We start from the raw sequence: 7,281 nt of genomic DNA on the forward strand, positions 1-7,281 counted from the left end.
GAGGAAGTAACATGAATACTTGTAATGAACTATATGTTAAAGAAAGTCTGTCCTAAAACAAGAGTCACACGCTCATCTGTTCATTGGTAGAGTTTTAGTTCTTCTGTCCATACTGGCCTCAAAGAGATCCCTTATTAAAGCTGTTTCTATGTCAGTGATGGGTCCTCATCATGTTTCAACATAGAAAGCTGTCATGAGAAAGTGTTAGACCACTGATCAATAAAGAAAAGACAGAAAACAACAGCAGGACAGAGTGAGAGAAATCCAAAGTGAATGTACTCACAGAGGAAGAAGAAGCAGATCAAAGTGGGACAGACGTTCATGTTGAGACGAAGATGGTTTACCGCTGCCTCTCTTCCTTCTTCACTGGCAAACCAGGAACTAGTTACTTCTTTAAATGATGGAGTCCCTCCTCCAAACACAAGACCCACAGCTCTCCACTCCTCCCCCTCCATCACTCTGGGGTTATACTGCTCACTCTGACACTACACTGTAACACATGCTTAATCCCATCTTGGAAATAGGGCATCTAAATGAGACAGAAGGACATGGGATGTAACAACATAGCTTTCTCTCCAGATCCTAGCCAAGGGTTTACGATCGTTTTCACAGATGGTGAGTCTAATCTTAAAAGTGAAAATAATTTGTGTCACACACACACACACACACACGCAAGCGCAGATCTGAACTTCTTTGTATCTGCATATTTTTGTTGTTCACAGCTTCGACCACGTCTCAACCAATCAGGACTCTGCCGATGTTTCCATCATCAGTCCCATCAACCTCCACAGCTCCACACACTGAGACACCAACACCCAGAGGTACATGTACACAGTGGTGGCACCAGAAATGTTCTTTTGCTGGTGCTTTGGGGTTGCTGGACGTTTCAGTGAGGGTGCTCTGAAATTTTGAGTTTCCCTTGACACAAATAGGCTAATGTTACACACACTCGCACAGATGCCCACCCACCTCCGCCGCGGTTTACTAAGCGAGCGAACGAGAGAGATTGATTTAAAGTTGCTGATACAACAGCACCATAGAATGCTGATTAGCCCATCAAACATATTTCAAATACCAGCCAACAAGCCGGGTTCAACCAATCATTACTGCAGCTCTCATACAGTGGCTTAGAAGATTAATGCAGCAGGCCAAATACACCACCCATAGCCAAGCACACACATAAACACACACGTGCATGTATCCTCACACAGTTTTCACACTTGCACGTATGGTCAAAATAATGTTGTCATATCTGTAGTGACTTAATATATCTAAATAAGCCATGGAGGGCGAATGCGATTTCTGGGCTAAAAATACACCGATGTCCAGTGCACTGCATAACTTTAGATTCGATGATCCATTTATTCACATTTCTGTAAAACACATGTTCACTGTAATGCTCTTCTACAAGACAGAGATAAGAGTAAAGTTCTTGCATGGACCCCTATCAGCTGACTCACCCACTGTGGCCTGGCTGTGGGATCCCCTGCTCTAATGTCATGTACAGCAGGGTGAAGTTAAGCATCCTCAGCAGCAATCACAGCCGTGGTCAGGTCATCTTCCTCCGGCCGCTTTTCTTTGTCCCGGTTGGTGACAAGTTCACCATATCGCTCAGTCTCATTTACAGATTTTGATAAAGTCTCCACACCTTGGCGTTTAGGGAGTAAAAAACTATCCTTTGCTAGCGTTATACTCACTTCTCTAATCCTAACGGCTCCAAATATTGAGCTCTTCTTCTTCTTTGTGAATATGTTACTGTGGAAGTACGGTCAAAAGTTCAATGTGTGCTGCACCCTTTGGCCAAATACGATCACCTGTGTTTTTTAGCCTAAAAATAATCGGTTTGTTTTATTAATGTATTTATTCATTTTTCAAATATAAATTATACTATTTACACATTGATGATTTTTTATTTATTTATAAATCAACCACAGCAATTTCTTGGGGGTGCTAAGGGGGTGCTATGGCAATCCTAGGGGTAGCAACAGCACCCCCTAGCCCCTCCCTGGCGCTGCCTCTGCATATACACAGTGAGACACTATCACTCAGAGGTACATCTACACACTGAGACACCATCACTCAGAGGTACATCTACACACTGAGACAACATCACCCAGAGGTACATCTACACACTGAGACACCATCACCCAGAGGTACATGTACACACTGAGACACCATCACCCAGAGGTACATGTACACACTGAGACACCATCACCAAGAGGTACATCTACACACTGAGACACCATCACCCAGAGGTACATCTACACACTGGCTTTAACGGATGAAATTCTGTGATGAAAAACTGTTACATGTAAATGTCATTCTATCACACTGCAAAGAGGAACGCTGGACAGTTTAGCTCTTTGTACTTCTTCTCCTGAACAAAATGTTTTTTTTGTCCCCAAGCTAGGTAAAATAAATTGTACTACCTAACAGTTGAGTTTAATATGACAGTAATCATTGAGGGGTTAGTTTGACAGCACTGCATGAACAGGGCCTCAAACCCAAATGTAAAGTCATTATCAACTAGGAAGTGTCCGTAAAACCACCTTCTCTCTTCTTTACAAAGGTGTGCTGTTGTATTTGGTCGTGACTCTTCTCATCATTGTCATCATCTCTGTGCTGGCGCAGACAATCATCTGTATTCGGAGGAAGTGCAAACCTAAAGGTGAGACAACAGGAACAACTCAACAATAACAAAATTCCCATTTCTCAGGTCGTGGTTTTTACCACTTCAACAATTAATTTTTTAAATAAAATTTTGTTCTGACAGTGTTCCTCTGTTATGTATTTCTCTGGAACAAATCAACACGAGGACACAGCAACACAAACCTGAGTTACACAACATTTAATGAATAGTAACTTGATTAAAGAAACATACAACATTCTCAGAAAACTAAATCCTATACACAGGGCAGGTAGAAGGATGTTTCAGTGGCGGCCAATACATATACCATGTTTGCAGTTTTTATTAACTATAAGAATCTGTTCAGATGACCAGGTGAAATTAGTTTCTCAGGCTACAACGTGCTAACAGTCAGGAGAGGGACCTTCACGGACCAGCCCCCGATTGTGTTATGTCCATTTCTATGGTACTGGGGAAAACCAATCATTGTTTTCACACCTGGAAAGAAAACAGGGGAGTGGTAGAAAAAGAAAAACAGAATGGATGACAAACACATACAACATGCATTTAACATGACATCATCTGCTTCATAATTACTCGTAATAATAAAAATCAATATTTTGTCTGCTCCACAGGTTCCACTGGAGGAAAGTCAGATGGCATGAACTTGGAGGTAACTTTCTTTAACTCTGTTTCCTCTCTGTTGGCTAACATGTACCAGTGCACATGATAATCATTAGAGATGAGGATTGATAGAAAATTGTCATACTTAGACAATCTGTGACTACCACAGCAGTCTAACAACGAACGGCTGCTTGGGCCATGCCTACCAATCACGCCTCTCCAGGTGTCTCATCATTCCTCATGTGCGTATTGAAGTCTCCCAGCAGAACTATGGAGTCCCCTACTGGATTCCTAGAAGGACTCCATTTAGGGTCTCAAAGATAGCTGAATACTCCAAGCTGTTTTTTGATACATATGCACAAGCAACACCCCCCGTTCCATGTTGCTTCTTCGGACTGAGCCCAGCCAGGTTCCCTGGCAAACCTGGCCACCTGGCGCTGACCAACGAGACATTATAACATTACTAGATAACTACCACTGGTAATTAGTAGGTAATTATAGTTAAAACAGCTGAAGGTAAAACCTCAAATATTACTCGTTAATGCACCAAAGTACCATGCAGTTCTGACCAGTTTAGGATAGTAATGACTCAGATACATTTATGTACTTCTTTAGAAAATAGGCAACGTATCCATAGAAATACCCCCTTAATTACAGCAATAAAAGGTACCATTTAGTTATCCAGGGTTGTATTTGTCACAGCCCAAGTTTTATTGGGTACTTGTCTATATGTATATTTAGATTTTTAGTTTTATAATTTGATTTACCTTAGAAAATATGAAACATCACATCAGTACTCACCTGCTGAGAGTTTATCTCTAAGGTAGTACTGGGTATTTTCTTGTAGACAATTTACTCAGTACGTAAGCAAAAACCGGACTGTAAAAGGAAGTCTTGTTAACCTTTGTTAACCCTGTTTCTAGGTTGTTACCAGGATATTACTATACAAATTGGAATATATTACTCCCTTTGTTTGTTCAGTTATCATCAACTTATACCATATAGGTTCCACAAAATAATTTTGATAAACATGAATATTTACTCAATGAATAAGTTGGAAACATTAGACGGTTGCTGCAACTCCACCCACCATTAAGACTGAGCCTACAAAGCCATTTAAGAAAGTTTAGCATAGGACTTTTTTATGCATTGGAAGGCATATTTCACCGTAATAATACCTGCAAATACTTGTGGAACCAGCAGCAAAGCTGTCTGGCCCCTAACTTGTAAGTTGGCAGTTTATTGAAAATAGACAATATTTATATAGTAATATATAGTATTGACAATGTTAACATCAAAATGTAAACAGAACCTAAACATCTTTCTTCACAGTCCATCACTCTAATTTTCTGTTTAATGTAGCTCAGAGACATCTTTGTTGGCTTTCCTTTTCTTGGTTTCTCTCTCTCTCTGTCAAATATCTGTTTGTTAGTTTCCTCAGGTTGCCCCAGATTTCTCCTACGAGAACTGTCCTCCAGTCTTCACCTTGGAAAACTCCACCTACCAGAGCATCGATCCAGCCAGCAGGGATCCGGACATAAGCTATTCTACAATCTCACAAATACAACACACATGAGCTGGAGCGCAGGGCTCAGTATCACTGATTTCCTGAATCGATTCCTATTCTCAGCGTCCCGATTGGATCACATTTCTGATTGGATATCAATCAGGTTAGGGTAGTTAAACTTCAGTTACTACACCAGTTTATCTGGATATAGAAGAGAGTCTCAAACAACTTATGCTATAAATTGTATCAAGCAAGAAGCAACTCTCAGATGTTTTATAATGCACCAGGTTCATGTTTACATTAAGAACTGAGCCCCAAAGCGTTTTTTTTTAAAGGACTTTTTACTTTCTCATCCATGGTGAAAAGGTAGATATTATAAGATCCATTCCTGGATTTTATTAATCGATTTCAGATCACTTAAACAAAGATCCATTTTAATTGGAGAATCCATTATTGTAACCCAGCCATATTCAAGCGTCCAGTTTGTGCTCTGCATTTATAGAAAGATGATACACTGCAAAGACAAAGCAGAAGCCAATTATTTCTGTACTTGCAATGCATTTCTTTATGCCATGTGCATAGGCATAATTTGCAGGGGGGATGGGGGCGGGGGGTTTAACCCCCCCCAATAATCAAAAGTGCCCAGTTCATGATGATGAATGTAAGATATTAACTGTTATAAAAGATAAGTGGTTGGCTTTCTTGATTCAATGTAATGGCAAGCAAAGAAAAACATTTTTTCACACTGTTTGAGACTTGGTTGCGCCCAACCCTTCTCCGTGTTTTTCAAGCACACAGCACGGCGGGTGCGACTCGTGAGTGCTGGAACTCATATTTCTTTCAGAGGACTTTGTGCAATAAATCCATACTATAAGATCCAATATTGATAGTCTTTTGTCCATATGTGTTCACACTTATCAAACGAACAAGACTTTGAGGTCAACTTTAGCATCCAGGCCCAGGTCCCTAATGTAAAAGCCCCCTTACTGCCTTATATGACATTATATTTTAATACTTTAAATTGTCACTTGTATTTCCTTCTCATAAATAAAGATATTTCCAACACAAATTGGTGCATAGAAAAATGATCTGAATGCAGAAAATGAAGTGTTTGACGCTGAAAATGTCCTACCCCCATTTTCATATGTTCCCCCAAAAAGGCCCATTTTGAGCCAGGAATTTATATATATATATATATATATATAAGGGCCGTCAATCGATTAAAACAATTAATCTAATTAATTATAGACTGTGATTAATTAATCGAAATTAATCGCATACATAATTAACGGTGCCTGAACCGATACTTTTTAAGAAAGTAAAAAAAGAAAAGAAAACAAAGGGTACTAAACAACAGTTGGTGACATTAAAGAACGGCTTGTTTATTGCTAAGGCCATATGGTCAAAATTAAATGTTGTTAACATTAATAGTTATACATTAATAATAATGTATAACAATAACAATAACTTATTTCACTAGTAAATTGCTGTTGAACGACAAGAACACCCACCAAGGACATTTACAATAACTTCAAATGCACCACGAAGCTGTAGTTTACCAGTTTCATTGAACGCACCGTCTGTGTTGTTTTTCCGACGGCAGCTGCAGATTGTTACATCCTGGTGTTGAGTCCCAGTCCTCTACAGTAAAACACAGTCAAACTTTACACCGTTTAGAGGTAGCTGTCAGCATTGTAACCGTGTTTAATCCAGCTACTAGCTAGCGGTAGGCTAACGTTAGCTGCTGTTGAGTATAGTTTTAACTAGCGTCACATGCAGCAGTGTTTGTGTTTCCTGTATCGTCTTCAGAGCACCAGAGAGAAGAGCAGACATATCAGTGGCTCCAGATTTCGGTAGCCAGGGTTGGCAGGAAGAAGATTTTTACAAGTAAATGTTCCAGTTAATGATCCAGGCAGCACATTCTCGTCTCCCTCCTTCATTTTACAGTCCAGTGGTGGCTAGAACGGCTCCGGGTCAAACCTCAATATGGAATGGATTAATCTGCTTTAATCTGCGTTATTTTTTTTAACGCGTTATTTTTTCTCAGATTAATTAATCGAAATTAACGCGTTATTTTGACAGCCCTAATATATATATATATATATATATATATATATATATATATATATATATATATATATATATATATACTGTATAAGGATATATATATTTAGACTACAGCCCTGGGTGGAGATCTCAACCTCCCCAATGTTGAACCCAATGTTCCGCCCTTGGCCATGTGTGTGTTGTTAAATTAGAGAATGTGATTCTCATTTTGCTGGAGTGTTACTTCTTCGCAGTGTGTTTTATTTGCATGTGTTTTCTTGGGTTGCATTTCGTTGATCTCTCTGGGCCACCGTACCTTTGTAGTCAATGGAGTTTCTTTTTTCATCTTCAATTGTGACACGTTATCTATAATTTGGGTCTGAGTATAGACTTTGGTTGGCAAAGGCCCCATTGTCATCACTCTGTTTATGAATAATTATTCTGACAGGCTTAATGTACTCAAAAGGTTGAAACTTTG

The 7,281-nt window shown here is 39.5% G+C and overlaps 1 long non-coding RNA gene across 1 annotated transcript; it reads left to right on the plus strand.

The window, feature by feature from the left end:
- Positions 1-578: 578 nt before the first annotated feature.
- LOC116060440 lies at positions 579-3,295 on the plus strand. The gene is made up of 4 exons (XR_004107506.1): positions 579-615; positions 723-827; positions 2,570-2,668; positions 3,262-3,295. It is a non-coding gene; the product is annotated as an uncharacterized LOC116060440 (long non-coding RNA).
- The last annotated feature ends 3,986 nt before the right edge of the window (positions 3,296-7,281 follow it).

Source organism: Sander lucioperca, chromosome 12 (genome assembly GCF_008315115.2).
Source record: "Sander lucioperca isolate FBNREF2018 chromosome 12, SLUC_FBN_1.2, whole genome shotgun sequence".
Classification (NCBI taxonomy): Eukaryota; Metazoa; Chordata; class Actinopteri; order Perciformes; family Percidae; genus Sander; species Sander lucioperca.